Source organism: Arachis hypogaea, chromosome 11 (genome assembly GCF_003086295.3).
Source record: "Arachis hypogaea cultivar Tifrunner chromosome 11, arahy.Tifrunner.gnm2.J5K5, whole genome shotgun sequence".
NCBI lineage: Eukaryota > Viridiplantae > Streptophyta > Magnoliopsida > Fabales > Fabaceae > Arachis > Arachis hypogaea.
The window spans coordinates 141,765,186-141,772,387 of record NC_092046.1 but is presented as its reverse complement, the minus strand read 5'-3'; the positions used below and the strand labels follow the sequence as shown (position 1 = coordinate 141,772,387).

Genomic DNA, 7,202 nt, shown 5'->3' with positions numbered 1-7,202 from the left:
TCCTCCTCTTTGCTGGGTTTTCCACAATTGGGCTCGTTGCTATCTATCTATTGGTACCAGAGACCAAAGGGCTTCAGTTTGAAGAGGTTGAAAAGTTGCTTCAGAAAGGGTTCAACCTTTGCGATTGCACCAATCCAAAGACAGACGAAGAGAAAGTAAGTACTCGTAATTAAATAAAATGATATGATATGATGAAGCTGTTAGTTCTCTTTTCCCATGTATGGAGATTTGTAGCCAACACATTAAATAAGAAAAGAGGCACGTTGTATGAATATTTTTATTTTTGTTTTCTCTACACATTTAGCTTTTTTTTTTTTGAATGGATTCTTCAAAAATAATCTAAATTGTGTATTAACATCATAGTATGTTCTGCTTTTTCATAAAAAAAATTCACAAAACATTGTTGTTACATAATTAACCCTTTTTTTCTAGTGACGAATACTGCCACCATAACAATACAAAATATTAAAATAGTCAGATATTTTTGTATTTCACACAAAAATTACAAATATATAAAGAATTCAACCTCTTATTTATTCTATTTATTTTTACTATTAGATTAAAAAGTGATCATACAAAAAGAGAATACAATTTTTTTAGAAAAATAAAACTTTCTCATATATATATTAGAAGGTTCAAATCATTTCTTTTTAATAAAAAGTTTCAAATTAAGCACATAATTAATATATTTTAGAGAATTAGGTTAACATTTTCATAAATTATTTTCTTGCTCCCAAGTCTCCATTCCAGAGCTGAGTCCAATACCACTAGTCCAGCGAAAGAGAAAATTGGTAAGTTAAGAACTAAAGTATATGTTGTTCAAGCAGTTTAAATTATTAATCATATTTATCTTCCAGACCTCTCTAACTAATCAGTAATGACGGACATGCACTTTCATCGAAATAACAATGTGTGCATAAAGAATCATAAGATTGAAAACTAACCTCCAAGATTGAAAGAGACTGGACATTCTTTATGTTTGGTACACCTAGACCATTTGGAGTAGCCATGGCAACTCCAATGTTGTGTGAACCTATAGCAAGTAAACCCATCTTGTCAGATCCAAATTAACGGCTAATGCCTCAAATAACCATTGAGTTAACAGACACCACATATCAACCAACTCTAACCAGAAAAACGTTGAATCCACCAAAATTCAAACACATTCAACCTTCAAAGAAGGCTAGCAAGACATGTCGAGAGCTCAGCCTGTAATGTTTAAGATACAGACCTTTGAATATGATCTCCATTGAATCCTCTTTGAAGCAACTATTCAAAGACGGTACTTGGTGAGGGCCATTGACAGTGATTTGACTCGTATTGGCAGAAAAGTGTGCTTGACATCTGGATAAGGATTTTTTTTCTGAAAAGATGTTTTAAGCTCCACTAGAGCATTGCAGTTTATCTCATCTACATAATGGAAATGTGGGACCTTGGCAGCCAGAGACATTGATTTTACATTGCTCTTCGGTATCCTCTAAAAGAGAATAGAGAAGAAAATAATTAACTTCCAAGCTATTGCAACATTCAAGGTCGTCACAGTTTTCTTTCTAGGTTGACATGTATCATTGTCTCGTAAGAAAGACACAAAAGAAAAGGGGTTCATATTCATATGGATGCTTTTACCTTAAGGGAAGTATCCTATCCTCTCATGGTGATTTATACTCAGGTGTCACACTACATCCTTCAGCTCCTTGAGGCTGCTCTACATTATCAGCATGCAAAGCAGCATATGCATTTCTAATTATTCCCTTCTTAGCAGCAAAATTGAGCACATCTTCTTTCAATACCCTTCCATCTTTTCCAGTTCCACATACTTCATTTATGTCTATACCATGCTGCTTTGCAAAACTCCTTACAGTAGGTGTTGATAACCCGCAGCACGCTTCCCTTTTTCAAGATCAGAATCTAGTAGCTCTGCATTATTTGAATTACCAAGAGCCGCTGTAGCCGATGCAGATACATTAACTAATAATTGATCAGAATCAAGTGACTTTGTAGTTTCTGAATCACGAACAGTCGCAGAAGGGAATGCAGTCTCATTATTTGACAAATAGAGCAATGTAGGAATTCACTCACCTCTTGGACATGCCATCTGAGAAGTTCACATTATGCAATACCTTCACCAGTTTGTGCCAACGGCATATCCACGATCTTACCGGCAGAAAGTTCTAGTGCAGGTTGAGTAGAAAAGCAGTGCCTCTTCCAATGCAGAAAATTGAACTACAACATGGAAATTCAACGAATATGGTGAAATAAACACTCAAACACACTCCAATTCACATAGAAAGGCTTCCAAAAACATATCAAACTTTCATTACTTTTAATTATTATGCAGCCACCAATTATAACTATAAGTAATAGGCAACATCACAACAGCACCTCATAAATTAACTGTATCAAAGTCTAAGAACGAAATTGGTGTGACTATTTTGTGCGAAAATAGAAAGAGAAACAATTGATCAACCTAGCTAGCTAGTAATGGCAGTAAGAATTAACAAATAGCATAAACATAACAAAAATCAATGTGATTCTTGATCAAATAAAAGGTGAAGCAACTGAGCATCTGCGAAAGAAGAGAATAAACAAGTTGGCATGACGATTGAAATAACCCCAAGACCAAGTGAAGTAGAATGGTGAAACTTACATCAAAATAAGCATAAGCTGTAGAACGAAGAGCAAAGGCAGAAGAAGAGAAGGTGTGAGAGTGAGAGAGGTGAGGGCAGCGGAGCAGAGAACTGGGAGGAGAACCCGGCGGGCGGAGGTCCAAAGCTTCCTGTGAGATATGCGGGTGAGCATCATCAAAAGAGGGTCTTACGTGTAAACGACTTGTACTTTGGTTGTTGAAAAGTGGTGTGTAATTGAAGTGCTTTTGGAGAACAAAAGAGAGACGTTTGGATAAGGGAAATGTATAAAATCGATACAAATGGATGTACATAAGCCTATCCGATGATATGATGATAGATTCATTCATCACAAAAGCATGGTGCTTTATTACAAGCTGACAGGTTGCTGACTGATTGGTGTATTCACATGGATAAAGGACCCGCAATGAAAGAAGGAGCTTTCTTCAGTGGGGAAAAGTATCTTCTGGTCCTTGAAGGACCAAGTAACAAAGGTAATTAATAAAGAATATGAGGCGGGTTCACAAATAATAAAAAGTTTACAAATAAAGTTCGATTAACATGTGGGGCAAATTTGAATGTACGGTTAAATTAGGTTTGGGTGAGGGCGAAGCGTGGGTTGGACGACTTAGTAGCAGACGGCACTGCACGACGGAGCAGAGGGAGTGGTAGAACGCCGTCGAAGTAGAGGCGTAGATCGGGCCCTGGCCGAGTTGAGGTACACCAGACGGGAGGCAATGGACGACATAGGGCAACCGTCGACGCAGGTACGTGGTGTCGATGTCCTTATTTAAAGTCCTATATTGTCTCTGGAACCATGGTGGAGGTATGCTCCCGAAATTGGTTTCAAGTGGGGGTTCAAGCTCAATAATCGCTTGATCTTGGAGCTCGAGCAGATTCGAAGGCTCAAGAGTCGAATCGAGAATGGAGAATTTTAACCCAGGCAGATCTTCAATGGCCCTCCCAAAAAATCGCCGACCAAGAAGATCTCCGGCAACAAACGGCCATTTCCGGTGAATTCCATCACCAACGATTTGAAACGATCGAATTCAGATATTGGAAATTTGATGAAGTGCTGCTCGCAGGTTCTACAGAAGATCATGAAGCAAAAGGTTGGGTGGATCTTCAAGAAGGAGAATGTGATCCCTCAGGCAAGGTTTCAACCCGAGCCAGTGTAGGTCCCTGCGAGCTCTTCGAACCCTCCAATGGTGCAGTCGCCTGTGCGCACCCCTTCCCCTATGAGAGCCCCGCCGGTGAAGCCTTTGAAGCAGCCAAAGCCTAAGGCGAAGGACCCCAGTAAGAGGGAGATGAGCCTTGAGGAGAAACACAAGTTGTGTATTGGGTTGCAGAGTTTGCCTCTTGCGAAAATGGAGCAGGTGGTACAGATCATAAGGAAGAGGAATGGGAATCTGAAGCAGGACGGGGATGAGATTGAGCTTCATATTGAGGCTGTTGACATTGAGATCCTTTGGGAACTTGATCGATTGGTGACCAATTGAAGAAGATAATGAGCAAAATTAAGCAGCAGGCACTACTTGGCAACTTGAACAATAACAATGCCGCATCTAATAAATCCAATGGGGTAAAACTCCTTTCTTTTTTTGTGCATTTATCTGTTGAATGGGTTAGGCTTATTTTATATAGCATTGTAATCATTTTCTTGCCATATATACTAATTTGTTACTGTGATCAAATTGACAGGAACTGGCTACTGTGAGAAGGTTGAGGCGGCTCTGGCTGAGGTGAAGAAACCAAAGAAAATGGATGCTGGGATGAGGATGTTGACATTGGGGATGAGATGCCGATGAGTACCTTCCCCCCTGTGGAGATTGAGAAAGATAAAGAAGTTGCCGGCAGCCATGCTAATAGTAGTTCTAGTAGTTCCAGCAGTTCAAGTAGTGATTCCTCGTCGTCTAGTGGTACTAAATTTGCTCCTAGCTGTTATTTGGTTTGTTCTTGAACTTAGTATATTTTTAGAAATACAAAAAAGGGAACAACTTTATTTAGATGAACACTCTATTCTTATGATATATTGTTTTGGGCTACTTTTTGAACAAGAATATAGTAATGTTGTATTTGCATTTTTAATACTAACAATTATTTCATATCAAAATACTGAGAGCAGATAGTATTTAACTCTAATATTATCATAGCTATATTGTTATATTTAGCCTCTTGTTATCAAGTAAGCCACCACTTGTTGATAGGAATAATTATGAACGATGCTGTTCTAGCTGGTCGGCATGAAAGTGTAGCTACTTAGCTTCTATTTCCTATTACCATTAATAGCAGCCTATGTCTTTGACTTAGGGAGAATTATTTGTTAATCTTTCTTAGGTGTGTGTATATATATATGAATTTGCTATGACTAATAGAAAGTTTTATCTTTCTAAAATTGCTATGACTTCTCTCTATTTATTCCGTTAAACATTCTAATTTTTTTGTTAACTGATAATGGTACATTCCTAATTGTAATGTTAACTGCTTAATTTGTTTTGTTTATGATAGATACCTCACTGAACAATTAGCAAAACGCATACATTTTGCTTGCTCAAAAAATGGTGCATTCTACTCTAGCATCCTCATATGAAGAGGATTTTCCATGCATCACCTCCATTCACATAAACAATTACACAAAATCCTAAAGACACCACACTTGGTACCAGAAAATCGCCAACTAAAGACACCGTGACGGATTGGAGGACCAACGCTGATGTGATGGTATGTGACATCGTTTGTTTGTGCTGCTTTTGAAATCATTTGTGAAAAGTGTGTCTCTGTTATGGTCCTACTCACTAATTCCATTGCATGTATTTTTATGAGGGACTTGTTTTTTTTTTTTTTTTTTTCATTTTAGGGATTCTAAAGTAATTAAAATTAGGAAAAAATTAAGTTTTGAGTTCTATTTACTTAGCAGTGAGAAAAACTTAGTTCAATTTGCTTATGTTGTGTGTCAAAAAATAGGAACTTGTACCATTGAAAAAAATAGGAACTTGAATTTGTTTTCCCTCGACTATAAATGTTTAGATTCTTTCAAAATTTCTTAAATTTTAGAATATTGTATGACAAGGCAACGTAACCTAAGAGGTAGTTGTTGGACGTAGATAAGATCAATCCCTAAAAATCTTGTGAAATATCAAAAGGTGATGTTATTTGGTTTGTTCTTGAGACAATCTGTTTGCAGGGGAACTTAAAATTTACTCTTATTTTACTCTTTGCAGATTCAGATTCAACGAGTTCCTCAAGGAGTGATTCTGAATAATGGCCAATGTGTGGTGTTCTGCCGAAGAAAATGATTTGCTTCACGGCTTCTTTTGAGTGTGCAGCTTCAATTCATGGACGAGGTGTGTGCTTTTGATTCTCTTTGTATCTCCTTTTCGCTGCAATGCTTCAATTTTCTGCAGATGGAATGATGGCTAAATTTGTGATTGCATTGTTATTTCAGGTAGTGTTGATGTGAACATGGTTTGCTGTTTCATATTGGATGGATTTTGGTGGCAGGGCAACTGCTAGAAGAGGTTTGTGGTGTGCATTATTTTGTAAAAAGGATTCCTAATACTGAAGAGCTAATCAAAACAATGGTAGGCCGGAAATTAGAGTGCAATGTGGTGAAAATCTTAGTTTAGTTCCGTTAGATTGGTTAGAGATTAGGATAGGTCAGGGAGAATCAATGTTTTTGAGTTCACCTTGTACACATTACTACTACACTAAATAGAGTTATCCTCGATGGAGATGGCCATTTATCAAAAGGGATATGTATCTAACTTGTTGGGATCGACAATTAATCAAATTAGAGATCTAAATTTTGTATGTACCACAGACTTTAATGACTCATTATATAATCACCCATTCTTTTAAGAAAAGTGTAAAAAGATGGACCAGAAAGAAAGGACCATTTGGTTTTGAAGATAGATTTCCGAATGCTCTGATAGCTGTTTTGGCAGTGGAGACTGTTGAGTGTTGAATGAGATGACCAATATTAAAAATAAAAAAAAATTTAATAAAATAAAAATGATAATTTTCAGAGCTAGTAAATGCTATTATTAGTATTCTTAAGTACTAATATTATTGAAACATATTAACTTACTAGCAACTTGACACAGAAAATTACTTATTTTTCATTAAAATAATAATAATAATATAAAAATAAGGTTTTTTTCTAAATGTAATAATAATTTTTATTATTATTATTATTATTATTATTATTATTATTATTATACCAAAGATAGGAGACTCGAATCCGCAACCTCTTAATTGAGTATGGGAAGATTATGTCATTTGAGCTATAACTCATTGGCTTATTATTATTATTATTACATACATCAAGCTCCAAATTAATTTAACTCTTAAAATCACTTGGGATTTATTATAAAATTTTTTCTTTTTCCTTCAAGCTTTTTCAGAAATATTTCATGTCATTGTAGAAGATGATCATACACATATGGAATAATGTTTTTTTTTTTTTTTTTGGTCATATGAAATAATGTTTGGTCTTGAAAATATGCATTTTGATTTTTTGATGGGTTGTCCATGGTCATTCGGGCTGTTTTTAGAGGGGTTCGAGTTTGTATTGTAGTA

The 7,202-nt window shown here is 36.2% G+C and overlaps 1 long non-coding RNA gene across 2 annotated transcripts; it reads left to right on the top strand.

The window, feature by feature from the left end:
* The first annotated feature begins 3,206 nt into the window (after window positions 1–3,206).
* On the top strand, window positions 3,207–6,487 carry LOC112722040 (uncharacterized). Of its 2 annotated transcripts, XR_011867956.1 has the most exons (7): window positions 3,207–3,391; window positions 3,521–3,637; window positions 3,710–4,206; window positions 4,326–4,543; window positions 5,133–5,345; window positions 5,846–5,968; window positions 6,070–6,487. It is a non-coding gene; the product is annotated as an uncharacterized lncRNA (long non-coding RNA). The 2 variants fall into 2 exon arrangements; XR_003812428.2 differs by lacking the exon at window positions 3,521–3,637 and having other exon boundaries at window positions 3,246–3,391.
* The last annotated feature ends 715 nt before the right edge of the window (window positions 6,488–7,202 follow it).